Genomic DNA, 26,124 nt, shown 5'->3' with positions numbered 1-26,124 from the left:
AGTAATAGAAATAGTATTTTTTGAGAGATTACTCCATACTAGACCTTGGGCTAAATACCTTTACATGGATTATCTCATTTAATCCCACAATCCCCTGAGGGTGCCCCTTTTGAAAGCAGGACGTCTTGTCTTCCATTTCGATTTTCCACCGCGCGTAGCACAGGACCTGGGCACCTAGCTAATTAGGCGATAAAAACTTGGAAAAGTCCAAGTCCCGGGAAGGGGGAGAAGACAAAGGGGGAGGGACCGTCTATCAGCTCCGCCCCCACAAAGACCCCGCCTTCCAGGACGCTGACGTCACCTTCTGGCTCCGCCCCTCATTGTCAGTCTTGGGAGCCGGAGGAGGCGCCGGCCGCCGGGAGCCGAGCGCCGGAGCCCTTGGCGGGCGGGAGCGCGGGCCGTAGCCGCCGAGGTGAGGAGTCTGTGGGGAGGTGGCGGGAGCGCGGCGCGGGAGGCCGGGCGGGCGGGCGGAGAGAGGAGGGCGCCCGGAGGAGGAGGCCTGCCCCGCCAAGGGGTCGGGGTACCCAGTGGTGACCGGGCAGAACCGGCGGGCGCACCCCGGCGAGGGCTGGGGGGTTGTGGAGTTGAGGTGGGGGTAGAGTTTGAGCGGAATTTCGGAGAAGGAGCTCGGAAAGGGAGATCTTTGGAGAGAGACCTTGAGAATTCTTTTGGAGTTGGAGATTTTTCCTTTGAAGGGGGAGGGAAGGTTTTGAGAGACTTCTTGGTGGGAGCGAGAACCTGAGGAGAAATGTTAGAGGCCAAGAGCTGAGCAGAGGAGAGTTTTAGGGTCGAGTTTGGGAGTTGGGGGGTGGGGAGGCGCGCGGGGCCCGGTGGGGGCGGGGAGCGGTGCGGCCGGGCGGGGGGCCGGGACGCCGGGGAGGGGGCTGCGCGGGGCCCGTGGGCACCCGGGGAGGAAGGAAGTGATCTTACAGGAAGAGCCCGGGAGCTCCCGAGGAGGAGGAGGAGAGGTGGAGAAGGAGGAGGAGGAGGGAGGTTTGGGAGCGCTCAGGCTGGCGTGCGGGCCGGGCTGCGGGGCCCGGTGGCGGGGACGCGGGATGGGCGAGGAGGGGGTCCCGCCGCGGCCGCCGCAGCTGTCCGCCCGCAGCGCCAGCCCGTGTCCCGGCCGATGCTGGTCTCGCAGCCAGACCGCTGGGCCGGGAAGGAATTCGAGGCATTCGCTTTGTTTAAGTTGCCAGTAGACAGTCCTTAGGACTAATTAATGGTGGAATCTGCTGGGGGACGCGGGCGAGCCGGGCCGGGGCCGCCCCCGCCCGCAGCCGCGGTGAACTTTCCGCAGCGCGAGCGGCCCGCCTCCCTGCGCGCCCCCACCCTTGCCCGGGCGGGGAAAGAGCCATGGCTTCCCGGAGCGCTGGAATGAAGTGCGGTTTCTGGGGCCGGTGGCCTCGGGCTGCGAGGGCTGCTGAAGGGAACCCGGCGTCCCGGAGCGGCCGGGCTGGGGGTTCGGAGCCCGCTGTAGAGCTCCCTGGGGTGCCTGCGGTTTCTGTTAATAACCTTGGAGAAGGCTCTGCGAGCCGAGAAAGACCATCTTGCTTTGGAGCATCTGTTTCTTCGTCGCGTCAGTCCCTTTCCTAACACTGCAGAGCTTGTTGTGGCTTGTTTCGGAAATGCCGAGACCAGTGCTCACACTTGAGGGTGGGAGAGGGGAAGAGAATAGGCAGCCCCCACTTCAAAAAAAAAAAAAAAATCCCTGCAGTGTGATCTCCGTAAAGCCCGAGAGACTGCAGATTCACCGTCGCACCTTCACTGACTTGGATGACCTTGGGAAAGGAATTGTGCTTCTAGTGTTTAATCTGTCCATTAAGGAGAAAATACTCTCTGGACCTGCCTGCCTTTTTGGGGGTATTTTGAGAGGTGGGGTTTGTTCAGGGCGTTTTACGGACTGCTGCAGTTCTGGCCTAAGGAGTTGGACTGGTGTCAGAGCCTGGGGAATTCAGATCACCTATTAAGATTTTACTACCTAAGGTTAGGGAGGGAGGTGTTTGGATTTTAGGGGGATGTTTCCCTTCGGAGAATCTGTACGGTGTGTTCCAGACGGCTTTCTGTTACTTTGCGTGCAGCTTTGGCGGCATTCATGTGGTTAAATTGAATAACCCCCATAGAAAAAAATTCTTTTCTTGTTAGAAATAATTGTTTTGCTCAGAATTCCCCTTGGGGCAGATGAAGGTTTTGCTCAATTTACTCAGAAGAATTTTCCAGGTTTCTAAAATTAAATCACTTCTAAACATAGTAACTGAAGTTTGAAAAACTGGAAACGGTGGGATGGGAAGGGAGTTGATCTAGAGTGATGAACAAGGAGCAAATCCAGGTTCATTGTTGTCCTGTGATTACTAATAGGGATTGTGAATTAGCCTTGATTAATAGATATTTTCTTACTCTTAAATAAATAATTTAAGACCAAGAAAGGGAACTAATATTGTTGAGTTGCCTACTCTGTGCCCAGTAATTGTGCTACATGGTATAGATCTCATATAGTCTTCACAACAATGCTGTGAGGTGGTAGTTGGCATCCCTGTTTCACAGATGAGCAAACTGAGGGTGACTTTCCTAAGTGTATGCATACAACTAGTAAGAAGTGGAGCTGGAATTCAAACCGAAGTCTGTTTCTAAGATCCACTCTGCATATTGGGTTGGGAGCCAGGAGGCCTAGTTTCCAGGCCTTTGACTCAGCCACTGGGTCACTATGGTTGCTAAAATGAGTCAATTAAGTCTGTTCCCCAATAATATTACCTTTTCTTCCAGCAATGTTATCAGTAAGCTTTTGATATATTCTAATTTTTTTGATAGAAAGACAGACATATAAGGCTGTGGTAGAGGTATGTTCTGTATGCTTAGGTGCTTAATTTTTTTCTTATGATGGAAGCATTTGTATTACAATAAAGAGCATAGAATTCATTTATGTAATGGAAGATGACGGATAGCTAATGGTCCTTCTGCTGTAGAGGGCATCATTAAGGAGACATTCATAATCAGAAATGGAACCATTTTTCATGGAACATGGCTTTTTGGGACAGTGTTAGTTTATGAGTAGAGCACACACATTTCATACAGGTAGGACCCAAGTAGTCAAGCTGAAAGATTTGGTATAAACTTTGATGCACATGATAGATGCTCAGTAAATATTGCTGGATGAATGAATGCATGCATTCTCTTTAAAAAAATCAGCTTTATTGAGGTATAATTTACATACGATAAGATTCACCAACCTGAAGTGTACAGTTTAATGAGGTTTGACAAATGCATACAGTTATGTGATCACAACTGCCCTCATTTGTTTAAACTGTGTGTTATCTCTTAGGTGTTGGTTAGCAGAGTGATCGTTGGGAATGCTGTGAAGTTTCTATGTTCAGAATCAATACTGGTGAGATCAGAGTGAATACTAGAGAGTCAGTGTGCCAACTTTGTAGGAAACAGGGAAACCTTAGGTATCTAATGGTGAGGTGCATGAGAAGAGTAAGAGAGGTAGAGATGAGGACACTTGTCAGATCAGCAGAAAGATAAATTCGTGAGGAACCGGGTTTTCATTACTTTTTAGGATAGGGGATACACTGTGGGGAAAATAAAAAATTACCCAAAGATTTATTAACAACTTGAATTTCTACTTTTGTTTCTTTTTTGAAATATTATCTCTTGTAATATAAAACTTAACATCTTTGGGGCTTCCCTGGTGGCGCAGTGGTTGAGAGTCCGCCTGCCGATGCAGGGGACATGCGTTCGTGCCCCGGTCCGGGAGGATCCCACATGCCGCGGAGCGGCTGGGCCCGTGAGCCATGGCCGCTGAGCATGCGCGCCTGGAGCCTGTGCTCCGCCACGGGAGAGGCCACAACAGTGAGAGGCCCGCATACCGAAAAAAAACAAAAAAAAACTTAACATCTTTGGCTATACTTAAGAAGTGCTTTACACAATATGGTTGTTCAAATAATTCTTAAGGGTGGGGATGCTATAAAATGGTTAAAGGCTTTGCCCTTCCACCTATGACAGAATATCCTTAGTGTTAATCTCTAACTTGTTTTAGCTAATATTCCACAAAGAGAATACATTAGGTAGGAATTGTGTCTTGCTGGGAAAACATAGATTATTTTTTCCTTCTCATAATTTCTGAAGTCACTGAACCTGTCCCAGTCTGCTTCAGCTCAAGTCCCTGTCTTAGAAAATGCTTGAAACTACTGTATCTGACCTGCTAGAAGAAGCCCTAGTTTTATCTTTGACTCCTTGTTTTTCTTTTCTTTTCTTTTTTTTTTTCTTTTTTTTTTCGCCGTGCCACGCGGCATGCAGGATCTTAGTTCCCCCATCAGGGACCAAAACCTGTGCCCCCTGCAATAGAAGCTCAGAGTCTTAACCACTGGACTGCCAGGGAAGTCCCTTTCTCGTTTTTCTTTATTCATTCTATTTTTATTGTTGACTCTTAGATAATCCTCTTCTCCCACTTATGAATCTTGAGAATGGAAACTCATCAACCATTGGCCCTCCATATACCATTAGGAAATGATAATTAAATTAAAATACCAGTCTACCAATTCAACATTTTGGGTGGTGATAGAGAGAAAATAACAACTATGAGGTAGTCATTATCCTCTTTATACATGAGGGAGCTGGGCTCAGAGCAGTTACTGTTGGAGCTGTGAGGGGCAGACCATTGGTTTCAGCTCAGATGTGATTGATGCTCAAGTTTAGGATCTTTGTGTTTCATTACACTGCTGTATTGGAGTTGGGGTGGCAAGGGAAGAGCTTGAAAATGCCATATTAAAATATAAGCTAAAAGATAACGAGCATGGCTCACCTTTTTAGGCATTGCTGTTTTCATCTATTCCTTTTTTAATTTCTAGAGATACCGTCTCACATTCAAAGGAATTTATAGCTCATCCTTTATTGTATAACTCCCTTTCTAGACCCAGCATTTATTCTTTATAAACATGGTACTTTATATTCACTGGCTGCTTGACTTATTTTATGAAAAATCTCCTCCTGTTTTATATGGATCTGAAAGCTTCCACCAGGTTAATATGTCAATCAAGTCCTTCCATATTTGCATGTGCTCCTCTGTTCCCATTTTATCTGGACAGACTAATATTTTTAAAACATATGTTACTAAAAACTTGCAAAAAATTTAAAAAATTATTACAACTTTTAATTGAAGTATATAATATTTATATGTAGAAAAGTACACATAAGTGTACAACTTGATGATTTTTTTTCACAAACTGAATATACGCATGTAACCAGCACCCAGATCAAGAAACAGCATTGCCAGGACCTAGAAGCCCCTGTTGAGTTCCCTTCGGGTTCTCACTGCCTTTCCACCCACCCAGGGTAATCACCATCCTGACTTCTAACAGCATAGATCAGTTTTTGTACTTCTGTAAAAATGTTTGTAAAACATTTTTTCAAAAGTACAAAACATTGTAAAAACAATGTTTTTACAAACAGTTTTTGTACTTTTGTAAAAATGGAATCATACAGTATATACTCTTGGGTCTGGCTCCTTTTATTCAACAGTATGTGAGTACGCAGAAACTTTTAATGGTTTTCTTTGGGGCTTGGAATAAAATTAAAACTCTATCTTGGCCTATAATGCCTTGTATAACCTGGCCTGTATGTACCAATGTCATCTTATGTTAGTTTCACGGTCCATTATGCTTCATTCACCCTACCTGCTTATTTATTTTTAAACACAAGTCCTTTCCTACCTCAGGGCCTTTGTACATGTGGCGCTCTCTTTCTTGAATACTCTCTCCCCTGCTCTTTGGCTTCCTCCTTCAAGCTTCAGCTTATGATTCAGAGATACTTTCCCTCATCACTTTTTTTTAAAAAAATAAATTTATTTATTTATTTTTGGCTGCATTGGGTCTTCGTTGCTGAGCGTAGGCTTTCTCTAGTTGCTACTCTTTGTTGTGGTGCGTGGGCTTCTCATTGCGGTGGCTTCTCTTGTTGTGGAGCATGGGCTCTGGGCGCACAGGCTTAAGTAGTTGTGGCACGCGGGCTCAGTAGTTGTGGTGCACGGGCTTAGTTGCTCTAGCGGCATGTGGGATCTTCCCAGACCAGGGATCGAACCCGTGTCCCCTGCATTGGCAGGCTGATTCTTAACCACTGCGCCACCAGGGAAGTCCCTTTCCCTCATCATTTTATCTAGCTAATCCTTTCCTCTTATTCCCTATTACTGGCATCTGTTAACTCCCTTTATAACCCCTATTACAATTATAATGATATATCTGCTTGCCTGATTATTATCTGTCTTCCCAACTAGACTTCATGGGAACAGGGAACTCATCTGCTTTGTTCACCGGTGTGTACCTAGTACCTAACACAGTGAGTGACATGTAGTAGGTATTTAATAAATATTTACCGACCACATTCCCAATTCAGCACCTTTATTTCCATTATCTTCTGTCCTTTTCTTCTCTTATGCTATTTAATTATTTCATTTTTTCCATCCTTCAAGACTCAGCTCAATTCCCCATCTTTGAAGTCTGTCCTGACTTTGCAATAGTAAGTCTCTCTTCTCTAAAATTTTGTGACATTTATTGCCGGTACGCCTCATGTTCTTGGTTAAGTCACACTAGCATGTATCTTATGTGCTTAGTTGGGTCAGAAGCTTCTCACTTTCTCAAAAATTTTGCGGCTTGTTACGCTAGTGCCCCTCATGTTCTTGATTAACTTTATTAACTTGTATCTTAATTACCTAATTTTATCAGAAGCTTTTGGATTAGAAGCTAAGTTTGTCTTGGCTGGTACTCCCCTCAGTTACTTTCACTGAACTTTGCACATAGTAGGCTCTCGGTACAGTTTTAGATGATTGATCATAATGATGCTTATGTAAGTAATAATTTAATTTCTCAGGCTTATTAACATTTTAATTAGAATTCTGCTTAGTGTTTTCTCTAATCAAAAGACTGAGAGTGCCCCAACTGCTTCAGATGCTTAGGGTGTGAAAGTACAGGAGTCTAGACCTGCTGCAGATACTTCTGGAATCTGTCACTGGAAAAGAACTATGCACAGTTTCTTCTTGGAATGACGCTTAATCAAATGTTTGTCTAATGCTCTCAGATTGGAGCTATTAACTGAAATGAGATACTAGGTACTACCTCATTTGAATTACTCTGTTGAGTAACATTTTATTTTGATATCAACAATGAAAAATTTAAGCCAGTTAAATCTGCTTCAAGCTACCTTCTCTGACTTGCCCATAAGCTCTCTCAGTAGTTATTTTTTCTCTTTTATTAATGGTAGAAGAATGTATGTACTAATTTCGTATGTACTTACTTTGAGCCAATTTAAGTGCAAATTTGAATTAGTAGTAACTGGGTGGTTTAACTTAATATACATGTAACACAATTGAGTGATAAATGTAAACCCATTTTTTAAGAGATGCGTACTGTGTATTTTAAGTTTCTTTTTTTTGGCCATGTGGATTGTGGGATCTTAGTTCCCTGACCAGGGATCACACCCGCGTCCCCTGCATTGGAAGGCGGATTCTTTACCACTGGACCACCAGGGAAGTTTCATGACTGCTTTTTAAAAACAAATATTAGAAGTTTACAAAATGAGTAGTTGTATATTTATTTTAGTGAGATTTCCAAACTGAAATATTTGGTATACTACTTTTGAACTTGTCTGTAGAGCGTATTTCATGTTCTTAATCCTGATAAGTGTTCATTTGGGGGGAGTTATATTTAACTTTTGGAGATAAGTCTGTGAATGAAGTGAGTAATCAACATTGTTTTTGGTCATAAATGAGATGTAATTCTAAAAGGTGGAGACTAGGATTTTTTTGTGTATGAGGCTTGTCTTTGAGACTCTTACAAATGGAGTTTCAAAAAGGTTTTGAGCCTTGGTGGCATTGTTGAAAGTGAGTCTTGCTTCCCAAGATGACTTGAATAACAGCACTCATTTTGAACCTCTATAAATAAAAATAATTGCTTGACTATAACTTGTTTAACTTGAATTATGATTGAATTGAAATTCTCTCTAATAAAGCATTATCTTGTATTAATATCAACATAGTTTTATTTGTAGCCTTTTAAAAATTCGTCCTTTTTTGTTGTCTAAAAAAGAAAGTTTTTAAAAAGGGGGAGAAAGGAACATTTTTAGTTTGCTGAGAGGCACATCTGTATGGGAACAGATTTGAAGTTAATTACAGTTAAAAGGTATTTTCCTTTCCCACTTACCAAGGCATTATTTGTATAGGTTTTCTGCAGAGGCTAAGGAGTTTAGATAGAAAAATGACAGTATTTTCCTGTTTCTAAGTGTAAAATCTCTGCTTTTATCCAGTTTCAAGCATTTAACTGGAAAAGTTAAATGCCAGACAAGGTAGTAGAAGTAATTTTTTGGCTCTTTAAATCCTGAAACAGCTTTATCATAAATGTGCTGTCTTTCTTATTACCTGGGGTAATTTATCTGGTTTAGGCCATCTGAGTGATTTATATCTAACATCAGTGAATAAACAGCTCATTTAAGTCTTATATCAGTTCTTGAAAATTCTTCTAAGGATTCTTTCTTATTGAGGACTAATAATAAAACCTAACATTTATTGACTACGTGCCAGCCACTGTACTTAAGTGCTTTTTATGTCTTTATTTAATCTTTCTCTTAACAACCTTTTGGGGTAGATACTGTTAATTATCCCCATTTAACAGATGAAAAATCCTTAAGATATGAGCTCAGTTTGCCCACAGTCAACACAATTGGTGAATGCCAAGCTAGGACTTGACTCTGAGCTTGTTCTTGAAAATTACATTGCTCGAACCAGAACACAAAATGATTTTATGAACTGTGTGCATTTAAGGTCATTATTCCTTGAGTAAATGAGGTCAACATTGGCTTATGTTTCTTAGCATAGAAAGAATACCATTTTTAGGTCATGATAAATTTAAAGATATAGTAAATGTCTTTAAAATGGAATACTGTTACAGAATACACAGAAGCTGGTTGAGCATAGAAGATATTACAAATGTATTTATGCTGTTTGTGTAACAAAGTAATGGTCCCTGGTAGGTTTATATCAGGAATACCAGTTTTAATGCATTTTGCCACAGCTGTACTGGAGTGCAATATGAGATAGTCTTAATATAATTTGATAATATTATATACTTCCCAACATAAGCTAAATTTTTTTTTGGTAGGAACCTTGAGGACTGGCGATTATGTTAGACTTTTGTTTTAAGACTAGATCCCAAGACAGTTTGAAAGAGACTAGCAGGATCTTAAAGTAGCATGATGGAAAACTAGGTGGGTGGGTAGTGAGGCAGTTAATGGAACAGGGAGAAATAATAAGGTAACTGAGAGATAAAATTTCAGATCATAAAGAGAGGCAAGAGGAGTGGGATTTGAGCAGAAATATTAGAAGGTAGTGGTTGTTCACTAAATAGGTACAATCCACAGGGATGCAGAGAATCTTTAGGGAAGAGGAGTGGAGAGGAGACAAACACAGATTTTAGTTACATTTTTGGTCAGTTTCGCATCAAATTTAAAAGCCAGGAATTTGGGGACTTCCCTGGTGGCCCAGTGGTTAAGAATCCGCCTGCTAATGTAGGGGACACAGGTTTGATCCCTGGTGGGGGAAGATCCCACATGCCGTGGGGCGACTAAGCCCATGCACCACAACTACTGAGCCTGCACTCTAGAGCCTGCAAGCCACAACTACTGAGCCCACGTGCCACAACTACTGAAGCCCGCGTGCCCTAGAGCCTGTGTGCCGCAACTACTGAGGCTGCGCGTCTGGAGCCTGTGCTCCGCAACGGGAGAGGCTGCGATGGTGAGAGGCCCGTGCACCGCAGTGAAGAGTGGCCCCCGCTTGCCGCAACTGGAGAAAGCCCTCGCACAGAAACGAAGACCCAACACAGCAAAAATAAATAAATTAATTAATAAACACCTACCCCCAACATCTTCTAAAAAACAAAGCAGGAATTTTGTTAATTTTTTTCAGTTTACAGTACTTGTTATATATTTGATCCAGGCCTAATTAATGTGGAGAAAAGAAAAAGGCAAAAGAAGTGCAGTATATAGCCCTTGTTCTTAAAGAATTTAAAATTCTCAATGGGGAGACAGTACCTAGTTTTTAAATAGTTCCATAACAGTCTTGGGCCATATATAAATGCCAAAATGGGGGATGTAGACTTGTGGTTCCAGAGCTTGGGTTTCATAAAACCAGTCATATTTCAAAAGAGGTTTTTGTTTTCCAAGTAAGGACATGAAAACGAAAAACAGTCTTTTCATCTAATACCACCATTTTGTAAAAGATGGAACATTTTATTTATTTTTATTTTTTTTAAATTGGGGTATATTTGTTTCACAATGATGTGTTAGTTTCTACCATACAGCAAAGTGGAGTTCCCTGTGGTATACAGCAGGTTCTCAAGAGCTATCTATTTTATACATATTAATTAGTGTATATATGTCAATCCTAATCTCCCAGTTCATCCCACCCCCCCTTTCCCCCTTTGGTGTCCATACGTTTGTTCTCTACGTCTTTGTCTCTATTTCTGCCTTGCAACAGGTTCACGTGTACCATTTTTCTAGATTCCACATATATGTGTTAACATACAATGCTTGTTTTTCTCTTTCTGACTTACTTCGCTCTGTATGACAGTCTCTAGGTCCATCCATGTCTCTACAAATGACCCAGTTTCATTCCTTTTTATGGCTGAGTAATATTCCATTGTTTATATGTACCACATCTTCTTTATCCATTCGCCTGTTGATGAACACCTAGGTTGCTTCTGTGACCTGGCTGTTGTAAATAGTGCTACAATGAACATTGGGGTGCATGTGTCTTTTTGAATTATGGTTTTCTCAGGGTATATGCCCAGCAGTGGGATTGCTGAGTCATATGGTAATTCTATTTTTAGTTTTTTTTTTTTTTTTTGCGGTACGCGGGCCTCTCACTGTTGTGGCCTCTCCCGTTGCGGAGCACAGGCTCCGGACGCGCAGGCTCAGCAGCCATGGCTTACGGGCCCAGCCGCTCCGCGGCATGTGGGATCCTCCCGGACTGGGGCACGAACCCATGTCCCCTGCATCAGCAGGCGGACTCTCAACCACTGCGCCACCAGGGAAGCCCCTATTTTTAGTTTTTTAAGGAACCTCTATACTGTTCTTCATAGTGGCTCTATCAATTTACAGTCCCACCAACAGTGCAAGAGGGTTAAAGATGGAACATTTTAAAACAGAGAAACGAAAGGGCATCATCTCAGATGAAAGGAGTTTTTTATACTGAATAATTCAGCCTTATGAAAAGTTTACTTAAGTTTTTTTTTTTTTTTTTTTTTAATTTTTATTTATTTATTTTTGCGGTACGGGGGCCTTTCACTGTTGTGGCCTCTCCCGTTGCGGAGCACAGGCTCCGGATGCGCAGGCTCAGCGGCCATGGCTCACGGGCCCAGCCGCTCCGCGGCATGTGGGATCTTCCCGGTCCGGGGCACGAACCCGTGTCCCCTGCATCGGCAGGCGGACTCTCAACCACTGCACCACCAAGGAAGCCCCTTAAGTTTTTTTTTGTGTGTGTGAAAATGCCATTGAATCTATGGTACAATGGTGACTGCTCTAGGAGGTCTGTTGTTATGCTGTTAATTTATGTCAAAATGACAGATCATAGTTTACTGAGATTAGTCTGGGCTGAAGTGACCTGTGAGGGCTTCATGGAGGCAGTTAGACTAGAGTTTACAGTGATGGATGGATAGGATTTGAATAGGTGGAAAGGAAGGGGATAGTTTTCCAGGCCTGGGCAGAGCAAGAGAAAAGATACTGAGATTGGAACAAACTTGTATTATTGATTGGACCTGAGAATACTTGTCTGATCCTATAATAGAGTTAGATTATGGACTAGGAGGAGATAAGATCAGTGAGGTAATGCTCAGTCAGATTATGAACAGTCTTGAAAGTTATACAGAGGAATTTGGACTTGATCTTGCCAACATTTGGGAATCATTGAAGGATTATAAATAGGGACATAACTTGATAAACTTGGAACTTGTAGAGTGATTAATCAGGAGATATTATGTAGATTATTAGAAAGGAGGCCAGTTAAGAATTGTCATAGAGGGGGCTTCCTTGGTGGTGCAGTGGTTAAGAATCCTCCTGCCAATGCAGTGGACATGAGTTCGAGCCCTGGTCCGGGAAGATAACACATGCCGCAGAGCAGCTAAGCCCGTGCGCCACAACTACAGAGCCTGTGCTCTAGAGCCTGTGAGCCACAACTACTGGGCCCGCGTGCTGCAACTACTGAAGCCTGCGCACCTAGAGCCTGTGCTCCGCAGCAAGAGAAGCCACCACAGTGAGAAGCCTGCACACCACGACGAAGCATAGCCCCCGCTTGCTGCAACTAGAGAAAGCCCACGTGTAGCAATGAAAGACCCAATGCAGCCAAAAAAAAAAAAAAAGAATTGTAGAAATTCAGGTGTGAACACTATTGAGACCTGAATTTAGGGAGTAAAAAAAAAAAAAAAAAAAGAGGATATGTTGGAGAGAAGATTTGAAGAAGGAAGAGATAGGACTTGATGATGTAGAGAAAGAAAGAAATGATAACTCTAAGATTATAGGAGTGGTAAAACTGAGGAGCATTTGTGATGTTAGTTAACTGAAGTTGGGAAAAGGAGAAAGACATAGGCTTTTGCCTTGAATTCTCTGCTAACTACTTTACATCCATGTGTTTTTACAATTCCATTTATTTGAGATATGTTGAGAGTCTCTAATGTTGCCCTGGGATTGAATTGGAAGTTAAAAGATTTCCTCTATTTTGGAAGTAGTGCTTATTTGGAAAAAAAAAAAAGTATGTTTCAAACCACTAAGTTCTTAGTTATGGAAATTATACCCCAATAAAAAACATCATCATTAGTTAGATTATCAAGTGCAACAGAATTTTTGGAACGCTTTTTTTACTCTAGGTTTTTTAAAACAGAATTTGTCCTATGTAAATTAACAGCAGTGTAGCAATAAACTGGTTCACCTTGGATGGCTTAGTTTATAATATTAGTTAAAATAGTCCTTGAATTTCTGTTACTGCAGCATGTTTTAGTAGAATATATTACCTGCCATTTCTTTAGCATCTGCTCTGTATCACATACCTGATGTCTGTTAACTCTTTAATCTTGACAACTACTTCATGAAATACGTACTATTATTCCTACTTTATAGATGAGGAAATTGAAGCTCATAGGGGCTTAAGAAATATCCCTGGGGGACTGGTAGAGTTAGGACTCTAGAGTACCATGACACAAAACTTGTGTTCTTTATACTACTCTGTGTTTGGGTTAGACCTCGTAAGAATAGGAATGAAGTGTGGGTCAGTTGAGATAATTGATTAGGCAGTAATTCAAATCAGTGAAGTGCTACCCAAATTTAACTGGTGTTATCTATCCTTTTCCATCCTGTCTGGGTAGGTGGGGGTGGGGTGGAGTCAGCTTAAAAGACCAAATAGGATCTGTAGCCCTAGTTCTAGTCAATTACATTCACTTATGTTTTGGATAATGTCTCTCTTATGCTTTTGTAGAGCGCTCAACAAATCCTTATTAAAAACAAATGTTTGATTCAGAAAACAAAAAAATCCCCAATTTTGACACAGTTCAGCTAATTGCTAATCTTGGCAAATGAAATTAAAGGAGGTTTCAGGGTCCAGCTTCTGGGAAAGTGGGACTGAAGATCATTCTACTTGAAACTGTAGTTAGTACTGGAGACTCACTGTCAATGATACTTAGCAATTTTTTGTTCTGTTCCTCTCTCTTCATTCGTCTATCATCTGCAGCCATAAAATTCTTTAGCTTACTCTTCATGTTTGCCATTGATAATTACTTCAAAGTTCTATTTTTACTATCTCCTCAACATTATAAATCTAAGCCCCATCCCTTTCCGCCTCATTCCTTTACCAGCTGCTTCTACTGGGTCTGGTAGAACCTGTGCACAAATGTGAGTCGAGTCCTAGGTTTTTAATCTTTTCTCCCAATATTTCCTCCATCTCTTAACCTATAACTGAAAACAACTCTTCTCTCTAATGAATACTGTTATTCGTGTTTTTGCTGGTTGAATACTCTTTGACTCCTTGGACAGCGGGAATCAATCAGTGTACGTTTTTCTGATTCTTTTTTTTTTTTTTTTTTTGCGGTACGTGGGCCTCTCACTGTTGTGGCCTCTCCCGTTGAGGAGCACAGGCCCCGGATGTGCAGGCTCAGTGGCCGTGGCTCATGGGCCCAGCCGCTCCGCGGTGTGTGGGATCCTCCCGGACGGGGGCACGAACCTGTGTCCCCTGCATTGGCAGGCGGACTCTCAACCACTGCGCCACCAGGGAAGCCCATGCCTTATCTCTTAATCCCTAATCTCTCTGCAGTATTTAAGCTATTGATCATCTTCCTCCTTGAAGCTCTGTTCTTTGATTAGGAGTTAAAAATGTGTGTGTTTGGCTCCATCTAGCCTAGTAAGGCCATTTTGCCTGGAACTTGGCTTGTTGTTGGACTCTGGTGTTCATCTTGTAGCCTGTACTGACTAGCAGGGAAGGGGTAGAACAGATTGGCACTGTGCGTTTTATAGGGCTCTGTACCCCTGTGGACTTCTAAGAAAATAATTGATTTGACTTGCCAGTCTTCCTTTTCTTTCTCTTTTCTCTCTCCCTGATCCTTCTGTGGCTTGTGTGTAAAATGGATTCTAGTCTTGACTCTGGTTAAATACTTACAATACCTAAAACCAAACATGTCCTTTTTAGAGCACACTTGTGGAAAGAGTGATATGAGTTGAGTTCTTTGGTAAACTCATGTGAGATTTGAAATGCTCCAAAAAATTTGGGAAACTTTAATGAATATCAATAAGTGACCTTAATGAGAAAAATTTTATGTCTTCTCTCTTATTTCGGTTTGATTTGCACGGAAAGTTATTTCTGAAAAAACAGATCGGCTTCTATCACAACAAAAGTAACTAGACTGAGAATCTCAATATAATAGAATTTCTAAGTCCTACTTATTTTCAGGAGTATTTGCTATAATAACACTGCGCTGTGACAGTTGCCTGGAGTTTATTAGGATTTTGACCTGAGTTTGCCAAGACAGTTTCAGAAAGTTACAGAGATGGCTGGGAAGGCATAGCATGAGCAAATGTGGGTTAGCCTAATACAAATGCAGTAGAGCAAATTTTTGAAATGACATGATTTTTTGAGAAGGAAGCAGTACTGAGTAATGCCACTTTTTTTGTTGTTTTGTCTCGTGCTGTGTTAAATGAACGTTGAAGCCTTGCATCCTGAATTTTTTTTTAATCCTTAGAAGTTTTGAGTCATTCTCTGTCCTCTGATATTTGTCACATTGTCCTGTCAGGAAATGGAATTATTCAGCCTAGAGAGATGATAAAGAGCTTTGGACTGGGTCTGGAGGTTCTGGTTGAGTCTTTGTCATTACCTAGCTATACAAATTTGAGCAAGTTACTTTACAGTTTGGACTTCAGATTTGTCAAATGAGAAGGTGGAGTAATTCATTTCTAAGAAGACACTACCATTTTAATTTGAGGGGTTTTGCAATGTGTCATTTGACATGTAAGAAATACAATGTAGCTTGTATTCTTTGTGGTAGGTATTGTCGCTGTTTTACACGAGGACACTGAGGCACAGTTAAGTAACTTGTCTGTGCTCCTATTAAAAGTGACATATTGTCTGTGACTCCAGCTCTTCTGTCCCACATAAGTGTATCTGTTACATGTTAATCTCAGAATGCGTACAAATGATGGCATATGGTGGTGGGAACAAAGTAGAATTCAAACATTTGTTGAATGTTTGACTAGGTTATTTATTGTGTTGCTTCCTTAAGCCATGTGCTGTTAATATCCTAACATAATTTTCATTACACATTACATTAGTATAGAAATATATACTCACAATTATTAACCAATATGCCTGGGTTTGAATTTCAGCTCTACCATATATTTGTGTAAACTTGGAAAGAAACTCTACCTCTTTGTGCCTCAGTTTACTTATCTGAAAAATGAGGTTAATTGTATCTGCCTCATGGCGTTGTGAGAAATAAAGGAGTTCACACGAAGGATTTAGACTGATACGGAGTAAACATATAATCAGTGCTAGCTATTGTTATTATATTATGCTTTTAACTTTTCCAAGTACTTTAAATAACATTTCCTTCAAGTAACATTCCTATGAGGAAAATAAGGCCTGGAGTTAGCATATTTAGTCCCATTTTACAAAGAAGAAATCCATGAAGAAACTTGTGTAAGGATACCAGAACAAAATTAAATGGAATAAAATTTAAAAGATTATCAAACCCCAATCTGAAAGAGAAAAAAAATGGTTTGGGATGAGTGTCATAATAGTCACCTCTCTTACAGAAGGAGGACAAACCTGAGGTGTTTGGAATGAGAAGGAAAATCATACCCCGCTACTCTTTTCTTCTGGTCCTTGATTCTCTTCCTGCTGTTAGAAGGGAGCTGGGGAGGATGTTGCTGCGTCATTCCTGTGTCCTAGTCTAGCCATCTAGCAAGCTGAGAAACAGCATTTGAAGGGTATTGGATTTGCTGCGAACTGAGAAAAGAGCTTACCTTTTCTATGTTGGAAAACAAGGTAAAATGAGTGGGAGACGGGAGTTACCAGCGTGAGCTGTTGCTGTCGTGTGAGTAGTTTTCACGGATTTAACTCTTGAACTGCTTCAACTTAATACCACATCCCACTCTTTTGTCCTGTGTCAGTTTCCTGCACTTGTTTAGATCTAAGTGCTTCTCTCTCTCTCTCTCTCTCTCTCTCTCTCTCTCTCTGTGTGTGTGTGTGTGTGTGTGTGTGTGTGTGTGTGTGTTTTCTTTCCTTGCACAGCTTGTTATCTCTTAGCTGTCAGCACCTGATTTTGCTGCAGTATGTACTGCATGATCTCTGCATTGCTGTAACCAGATCGTGGTCAGACTTGTCCTTTCCATCTTTTTGATGAAAAGATTTCTTTGCATCTCTCTCCCTCAGGGGTCTGCTGTAGTGTGCTGTAGCTTTGGAGGCTCTTCCCTACCCCTTGGAAAAATCTGAAGACAAAAGAATTTTTGAGAAGTCATCTTGTTTGGGGGTGTCTCTTGGCTAGGATTTCTCCTGTTAGCCTTCCCTTAGGTCTAATACATAGAAACGGTGTCTTCAGCAGATGTATATTGTGCCTGTTCATGTAAGAGACCACTATTCGTAGTCACAGGAAATGCAGAGTATAAACATTGAAGGATATTGAATTAGACTGAATAATGATTAGGGATAGATGAAGCAATATGTCTAGTAGTAGAAAACTTTAGGATCAGGCAGGCCTGGGCTTAATTCCCAGTTCTGCCTTTTATTGCCAGTATGATCCTGGGCAAATTGCTTAAATTCCCCGAATCTCAGTTTTCCCATCTACAGAATAGACGTACTAATAATACCTGGTTCTTAGGGTTGTTTTAAGGATTAATTGAGAGAATGAATTTATGACACTGAACAGAATGCATAGGTATAGTCCTGTGAGCTGTTACTAACCTTTCTGAAGTTGAGTTCCTTGTTAAAATTGGTATTAGTACTTAGCTCAGGTATGTTGTAAAGATTAAATGAGGATAGAAAGATATCTGGCACATAAATTTTACATGTGCAAGAAACATCTGAGGCAACTGAAATACTACAGGCAGTATTTCTTTTGAAGAAACAAATTAAAATGCTGCCCAGGTCATACCAACACCAGCACCTAGACAGTGCTACTTTAGCGGTCTATCTAGGTTACTCTTGCTGTCCTGAGCTAAATATGTGCATTTCTAATTGTATTTTGCCTTTGATTCATTGTTTTCTCAGTTTATCTCAGAGTCCAGTCCCTTCAGTTTTATATATACTCATATTCTACTCATTCTCAAAGATAAGCTTAAGTTTCACCATGAAGCTCTTTTAGATCACTCCAGAGAAATTATTTGTCCCACTTCTAAATGCCATTATGACACAGCTTGGACCGATATGTATAGCATTTTTGCTCCCATTATCTGCCTGGAGATAATCTAGTTTAGACATCTTCTATGAAACCTTTCCTGACTCCATAATAAATCATCTTCTGTACTTTGTACACCTTTTGTTATGGATGTATCACATTGTGTTATAATTGTTTACCTTTGTATACTTATAATCTTATGAATATCATAAGAACAGAGTATCTCTGAATTCCCACTTTGTAGCATATGCCTTGCTCAATAAATATTGAGACTGATGCATTAACCTTGTGTTGGTATTTTTCTTTTTCCAACCTGAGAGGGAAGGAGTGGGAAGTTCACTTTGGTGTCTCTCTGTGTGTTTTAAAACAACACAAACAAAAATATGTGTTACGTAATTCACATACTATAAGATTCACAATTTGAAGTTGTGCAATTCACTTTTTTAAAAAGTATATTTACAGGGTTTGTGCAGTCATCATCACTATCTAATTTCAGAACATTTTCATCACCCCACAAAGAAACCCCATGCCCATTAGCAGTCACTGTCCATTCTCCCCTACCTCCAGTCTCTGGCAACCATAATCTGCTTTATATCTCTATGGATTTATCTCTTCTGGACATTTCATACAAATAAAATCACACCATATGTAGACTTTTTTGTCTGGCTTCTCACTTACCACAGTGTTTTCAAGATTCATCCGTATTATGGCATGTATCAGTGCTTCATTCATTTTTAGAGCTCAATAGTATCCCATTGTATGAATATACCATATTTTGTTTATCTGTTCATCAGTTAATAGACATTTGGGTTGTTTTAATTTTTGGCTATTATGAATAAAGATTGCTGTACAAGTTTTTGTATGGATATAAGTTTTCTCTTCATTATATACCTAGAATAGAATTGCTGGATCATATGATAAATGTGGTTAACTTTTTGCAGAGCTACCAAATTTTTGTTCACAGCACCTGCACCATTTTGCATTCCCACAAACAAGGGGAATGCAAAATGTACAAGGGCTCCAGTTTCTCCACATTCTCGCAATACTTGTTATTGTGCTTCTTTTTGATTATAGCTATAATGATGGGTGTGAAGTGGTATCTCATGGTTTTGATTTGCACTTCCCTAATGACTAATGATGTTGGAGCATCGTTTCATGTGCTTATTGGCCATTTTGTATATCTTCTTTGGAGCAATGCTTGTGCAAATCCTTTGCAATTTTTTTCCCCCCCCCGCGGTACACAGGCCTCTCACCTTTGTGACCTCTCCTGTTGCGGAGCACAGGCTCCGGATGCGCAGGCTTAGCGGCCATGGCTCACGGGCCCAGCAGCTCCGCGGCATGTGAGATCCTCCCGGACCAGGGCACGAACCCGCGTCCCCTGCATCGGCAGGCGGACTCTCAACCACTGCGCCACCAGGGAAGCCCCTTTGCCAATTTTTTAATAGGTTGTCTTTTTTTTCTTTTTTCTTTTTTTTTTGGCCACCCTGCACGGCTTGTGGGATTTTAGTTCCCCAACCAGGGACTGAACCCAGGCCCTTGGCAGTGAGAGCGCCGAGTCCTAACCGCTGGACTGCCAGGGAATTCCAATAGGTTGTCTTTCAATTGTTGAATTATAAGAGTTCTTTCTATATTTTGGATACTAGTCTCTTATCAGACATATGATTTGCAAATATTTTTTGTGAGTTTTTGGACCTATTTGCCTAGAATTCGTTGCCCACCTCAATACATATATATGATATAGTAGAACTAGAGGTCCTGAAAGAGCATATATTGATTGAAGTGATTGCTATACTACAGGTAGCACTGCAGTTAGGCAGTTCTAGAAGTCTTGGGTTACAGGAAAGGTAGCGAACATTTGACTGGGAACTGGGGAATTTTGGGTTTTCATCCTAGCATTGCCACACCCAGGTAGTATGAGCTTGAGCATATCATGTAATTTTTCAGGGTCTCAGTTTTCTCTTCTGTAAAGTGATTTGGACTAGATAGTCTTTAAGGTCACCACTAAAGTTGTTTGAGTTGGTAAGTTCCTTGTGGGCAACATGTATCCTTTTTTTAAAAAATTTTTTATTTTATATTGGAGAATAGTTGATTAGCAGTGTTATGTAGTTTCAGGTGTACAGCAAAGTGATTCAGTTATACATATACATGTATCTATTGTTTTTCAAATTCTTTCCCTATTTAGGTTGTTACATAATACTGAGTAGAGTTCCCTGTGCTGTACAGTAGGTCCTTGTTGGTTATCTATTTTTATATTTATTGAAATATAGTTGATTTACAGTGCTGTGCCAATCTCTGCTGTACAGCAAAGTGACTCAGTTATACACAGATAGACATTCTTTTTTTACATTCATTTCCATTATGGTTTATCACAAGATATTGAGTGTAGTGCCCTGTGCTGTACATTAGGACCTTGTTGGGGGCACATGCATTATAAGTCAGATTATACTCCATCTCACTTGTTCCTAAAAAGATCTACATTTTTTTACTCCCTTCTCCCATGGTTTGTTTTTTTATTTTATTTTATTTTTTAATTTGTTTTTTGGCTTCACCACACGGCATGTGGGATCTTAGTTCCCCAACCAAGGATCGAACTCGCGCCCTCTGTGTTGGAAGTGCGGGTCTTAACCACTGGACCGCCAGGGAAGTCCCCATGTTTTGTGTTTTTACTGTCATATTTTATATTTTCATGTTTATCCCTTCACTGTTTATTGTGGTAATAGTTGCTTCCTGCCAGTTTCCAGTTTGTTTTCAGTGAGACTTGCTCCACATGTGGGTGTACTTTTGATGTTTTCATTGGGGGAGGTGAGCCTCCTACTCCATCAAGTTGATCTCCCCTCTATCTTATTTGTTAACACAGAACCCTTCTGCATGCTCTTACCTTTGGGGGAAAACTTTGTGGGTTTTTTTTTCTCTTTGATCAAGGACCCTCTTCTTTTTTTTTTTTTTCATAATGACAGAAAGGTTTTTTTTTTTTCTTTTATTTTTAAACTCAGATTGGGACTTGAACCCACAGGCTGACATTCAAACCCACTGTCTTTTTTTTGTTGTTTCTTTAACATTTATTTATTTATTTATTTTTTGGCTGTATTGGGTCTTCGTTTCTGTGCGAGGGCTTTCTCTAGTTGCGGCAAGCGGGGGCCACTCTTCATTGCGGTGCGCGGGCCTCTCACTATCGTGGCCTCTCTTGTTGCGGAGCACAGGCTCCAGATGCGCAGGCTCAGTAGCTGTGGCTCACGGGCCTAGTTGCTCTGCGGCATGTGGGATCTTCCCAGACCAGGGCTCGAACCCGTGTCCCCTGCATTGGCAGGCAGATTCTCAACCACTGCGCCACCAGGGAAGCCTTTTTTTTTTTTTTTAAACTAGTCATAATTAATTCTGACCACCTCCAGTCGTATTAATAAACCTGGGTTTTGTTAAAGAATTTATAGCTTAAAAGAGACCTTCAGAGATCTTTTAATCCAGTGTTCTCTATAACAGATGAATTAGAGGTTCAAAAAAGTTAGGTTCATGGATTTAATGTCCCATTTGCTGGGTATTTACTATGATCCTGGCTCAGGCTGTGTAACTAGTTAGTGGCAGAATTGAGAAGAGAATTGAGGTGTAGTATCAGGAATTTGCTAGTGTTTCAACTAAGGGCAACTATAATTTGTCTCCGAATTCTGATTCCTAACTAATTTGTAGCCTCAAGTAGAACTAGCATATTTGTTACATACTTTAGGTGTAAATGGACGCATAGTTTTAATTTTTAATCATCTTTCCTTCCTTTAAGGGCCTGTTTTCAGCCTTAGAGAGTTACTTATGGCTCTAAGGTCTTGAAGTGGCTACCTGTGATTTATTATAACAATTCCAATCCAAGACCACTGGTTACAATTTCCCAGGCTATGTTCTTTCTGATACTTTGACTCCTGATGAAAATGATTTTATATTGGCACTGTGCCTCTTCCTAACCACCTGTTCCTGTTAATGTGATTTTTCCAAATCTTCAATGGAATATGCAACTACATTAGAATCACAAATAAAACTTTCTTGAAAATCTCAAAAGCCTCTACCTAACCCCCCTCTCCAATAAATGGGTATGAGGATAGGCTGATGAAATTATTTGAATAGAAGTGTAGCATATTCCCAAGGAGCCCACAGTTCTTTTGAATATGCAATTTCAAAAACCAAAAAATAATTAAAAATGAAAAACATAATCCACTTCATGGCAAAACCTGACCTGAACTAAAGTGAAGCTATTTATAATTTTATTTATCCTACTTAGTATGATTATTTAACTGTAAAAATATTAGTGTGTCTACCTGGTCCCTATTGTATTATCTTTCCAAAATCTAAAAAATTCTGAATTCCAAAATATATTTAGCCCAAAACATGGATCTGTATTTGTTTTGTCAGTGATAGTTCCTTGTTACATGGATTCTTTTGAAATAAACCCAGGGAGTTGAAATTTTATATTGAGCCTTCATTGGTTAATAAAGCCTGACAGCTAATTCCACTACCGTTCTTTGTTTTTCAAAGGAACACTGCAGTGCCATGTATTCATTAATATTGGGGTAGGTATTTTCTTTTGCTCTTCAAAACAGTTGAGAATTTTTATGTTTTCTTTTTTTCTTCTTCAGTTTTTATTTTTTTGAAATTCTAAACCTACTGAAGAGTTGAGTAAATAGTATTATGAGTACTCATATATCTTTCACCTACATCAGTGGTTCTCAAAGGGTTATTCACAGATTGCCAGGGGTACCCAAGACCCTTTAAGGGGATTTGCAAAGTGAAACTATTTTCATAATAATACTAAGACATCATTTGCCTTTTTCACTGTGGTGACATTTGTGCTGATGATATAAAAGCAATCAATGGGGATTAAGCTGCTGGTGTATTAGCACAAATCAACATAACGGTATCAAATTGCATTAGTAATAATTGTGTTTGCAACACACTTGCAGTAAAACAGAAATGCCAGTTTTACTTAAGAATGTCCTTGATAAAGCAGTAAAAATTATTAATTTTATTAAATCTTGAATCTTGAGTACACATCTTTCAATATTCTGTGTGATGAAATGGCAAGTTCTATGAAGTACTTCTTTGCATATCAAGGTAGAGTGGTTATTTGAGGAAAAACACTAGTATGAGTGTTTGAGTTGCAAGCTAAGCTAACCTCTTTTTTCATGAATCATCATTTTTTACTTGAAATAATGATCGACAGATAAACTGGTTATGCGGATTTGGGTATTTGGCAGACATTTTTTTGGAAATGAATGAAATGAAGCTTGTTACTTCAGGGAAAACAACTGACAGTATCTGTTGCCGATGATAGGATTAGAACTTTCAAGCAAAAATTAGAATTTGCATAACTTTATTTGCCACTGTGAGCTTGGCAGCTTCCCAGTACTTAGTCTTTTTTGATGAGATTGATGATGAAATTAACAAAAGTGATTTTTCGATATTGTACAATGAAATGTGTCAACATTTAGAAGATCTGCATATCTGTCAACTTAGTGAACCAGTATTTTACAAATGACCAATGCATGATTTTATAAGATCATGCTTGGGTAAAAGATCCATTCAAAGTGCAAGATAGGGGGCTTCCCTGGTGCACAGAGGTTAAGAATCTGCCTGCCAACGCAGGAGACACAGATTTGAGCTCTGGTCCAGGAAGATACCACATGCCGCGGAGCAACTGAGCCCGTGCGCCACACCTGCTGAGCCTGTGCTCTAGAGCCCACGAGCCACAACTACTGAGCCCGTGTGCCACAGCTACTGAAGCCTGCATGCCTAGAGCCTGTGCTTTGCAATAAGAGAAGCCACCGCAATGAGAAGCCCGCGCACTGCAACGAAGAGTAGCTCCCACTCGTTGCAACTAGAGAAAGCCCGCGCGCAGCAACGAAGACCCAACACAGCCAAAAATAAATAAATTTATTTTTTAAAAAAATACTAAACCACTAATTACAAAACAAACAAAAACATTGGGGTGCATGTACCCTTTCAGTATTTTTGTTTTTTCCGGATACATACCCAGAAGTGGAATTGCTGGATCATGTGGTAATTCTATTTTTATTTTATTTTATTTTATTTTTTGTGGTACGTGGGCCTCTCACTGTTGTGGCCTCTCCCGTTGCGGAGCACAGGCTCCGGACGCGCAGGGTCAGCGGCAATGGCTCACGGGCCCAGCTGCTCCGCGGCATGTGGGATCTTCCCGGACTGGGGCACGAACCCGTGTCCCTTGCATCGGCAGGCGGACTCTCAACCACTGCGCCACCAGAGAAGCCCTATTTTTATTTTTAAAGGAACCTCCAAACTGTTTTCCATAGTGGTTGCACCAATTTACATTCCCATCAACAGTGTACAAGGGTTCCCTTTTCTCTACATCCTCTCCAACAGTATAATTTTTTTGTTTGTTTTGTTTGTTTGTTTGTTTGTTGTTTTGGCTGTGCCATGCGGCATGTGGGATCTTAGTTCTCCAGCCAGAGATCTAACCCACGCTCCCTGCCTTGGAAGCATGGAGTCTTAATCCCTGGATCACCAGGGAAGTCCTAGTACAGTTGTTTTTTGAGAGATATTCTCTTGAAGAACAGTAATAGATGAGAGATTGATATGTTAATTGAATAATATGTGGTCTCTGACTGAAAAATAACTACAATTGGCCTTCTGCATCTGCAAATTCAATCAACCACAAGTGGAAAATATTTGGGGAAGAAACTTCCAGAAAGTTCCAAAAAGCAAAACTTGAATTTGCCATGCATGAGGCAACTATCTACATAGCATTTACCTTGTGCTTACATAGCATTTACACTGTTTTAGGGATTATAAGTGATCTAGACACTGTGTTTACATAGCATTTACACTGTATTAGGGATTATAAGTGATCTAGAGATGATTTAAAGTATATGGGAGACTTCCCTGGTAGTCCAGTGGTTAAGAATCCATCTTTCAATGCAGGGGACATGGGTTTGATTCCAGGTCGGGGAACTAAGATCCCACATACCTCGGGGCAACTAAGCCCACAGGCCACAACTACTGAGCCCACGCGCTCTTGGGGCCTGAGCACCACAGCTAGAGAGAAGCCCGTGCCCTGCAATGAAAGATCCCGCATGCCGCAACTAAGACCTGGCGCAGCCAAAAAAAAAAAAAAAGTATATGGGAGGATGTGTGTAGATTATATGCAAATACTATGCCTTTTATATGAGAGAGTTGAGCACTGGCAGATTTTGGTATCCAGAGGGTGGGTGATGGTCTTGGAATGACTGTACTAAGTTTGAATGGTGCCCTGCAGGTAGCTGCAATTAGTTGCATTTCATTGGTCAATAAAATGAGGTCACCTGACTGTGCAGAGGGGGTTCAGGCCTTCCTTAGCTTGTGATCAAGTGTTGGACCTTTCAGAATATCATTGATGAACTTGATAAATAAAAAAAGTAAGAAATTAGAATGATGCCTAGCCTAGTGCCTGGCTCATAATAGGTACTTAATATTTGTTGACTTAATTAAAGATGTAACTGGAAGGGTGTGCCAGAAAACACTATACTTGATGATTTATTGAGTGATTTAGTGCATTTAGTCTGCTAGGTGCTGCAGGAGGTAAAGAGGTAGAAAACAGTATTTATGCTCTTGAGGAGAACCTGCAGCATTAGCTGAGAGGAAACAAACTCATTTAAAAATTTTATTTATTTATTTATTTTTTATTTGGCTGCACCCGGTCTTAGTTGTGGCACGTGGGATCTTTAGTTGTGGCATGCGGACTTCTTAGTTGCAGCATGCATGCAGGATCTAGTTCTCCAACCAGGGATTGAACCCGGGCCCCTTGTATTGGGAGTGTGGAGTCTAACCCACTAGATCACCAGGGAAGTCCCATTCTTGTCCTGATAAATATTTATTGACTGTTCCCTACATGCCAGGTAGTGTTTTAGGCACTGGGATACAGTGGTGAACAAAATTCTTGCCTTCATGGAGCTTACAGACTAGTTGGAAGAAATAAACAGTAGACCTATATCAACAAAATAATTTCAGATAGATACAAAGGAAAATAAAACAGTTTGATACAGTAGGGAGTAATGGGAGGAGAGGAGTATACCTTTAGCTGGGATTGTCAGGAAGGCATCCTGAGGAAGTGACATTTGAACTGTGACTAGAATTACGAGGCGGCAGCAGCCATGGGAAGATCTGGGAGAAGGCGGAGGAAGCTGCAAGTACAAAGATCCTAAGGTTGTGATTGAGCTGGCCTTTGTGAGAACTC

At 40.9% G+C, this 26,124-nt stretch overlaps 1 protein-coding gene across 1 annotated transcript in view; it reads left to right on the top strand.

Annotated features, from left to right (window-relative positions):
- Window positions 1-387: 387 nt before the first annotated feature.
- The window catches only part of LUZP1 (leucine zipper protein 1), an 81,435-nt gene continuing 55,698 nt past the window's right edge, over window positions 388-26,124 (top strand). Inside the window, exon 1 of the mRNA XM_060015818.1 lies at window positions 388-412. The gene's annotated coding sequence lies outside the window, so the exon portion shown is untranslated. The remainder of the gene's footprint in view (window positions 413-26,124) is intronic.

This window comes from Delphinus delphis, chromosome 1 (genome assembly GCF_949987515.2).
Source record: "Delphinus delphis chromosome 1, mDelDel1.2, whole genome shotgun sequence".
In the NCBI taxonomy this organism is placed as follows: Eukaryota; Metazoa; Chordata; class Mammalia; order Artiodactyla; family Delphinidae; genus Delphinus; species Delphinus delphis.
The sequence above is the reverse complement of the archived record's forward strand: the minus strand, read 5'-3'. Positions and strand labels throughout refer to the sequence as shown.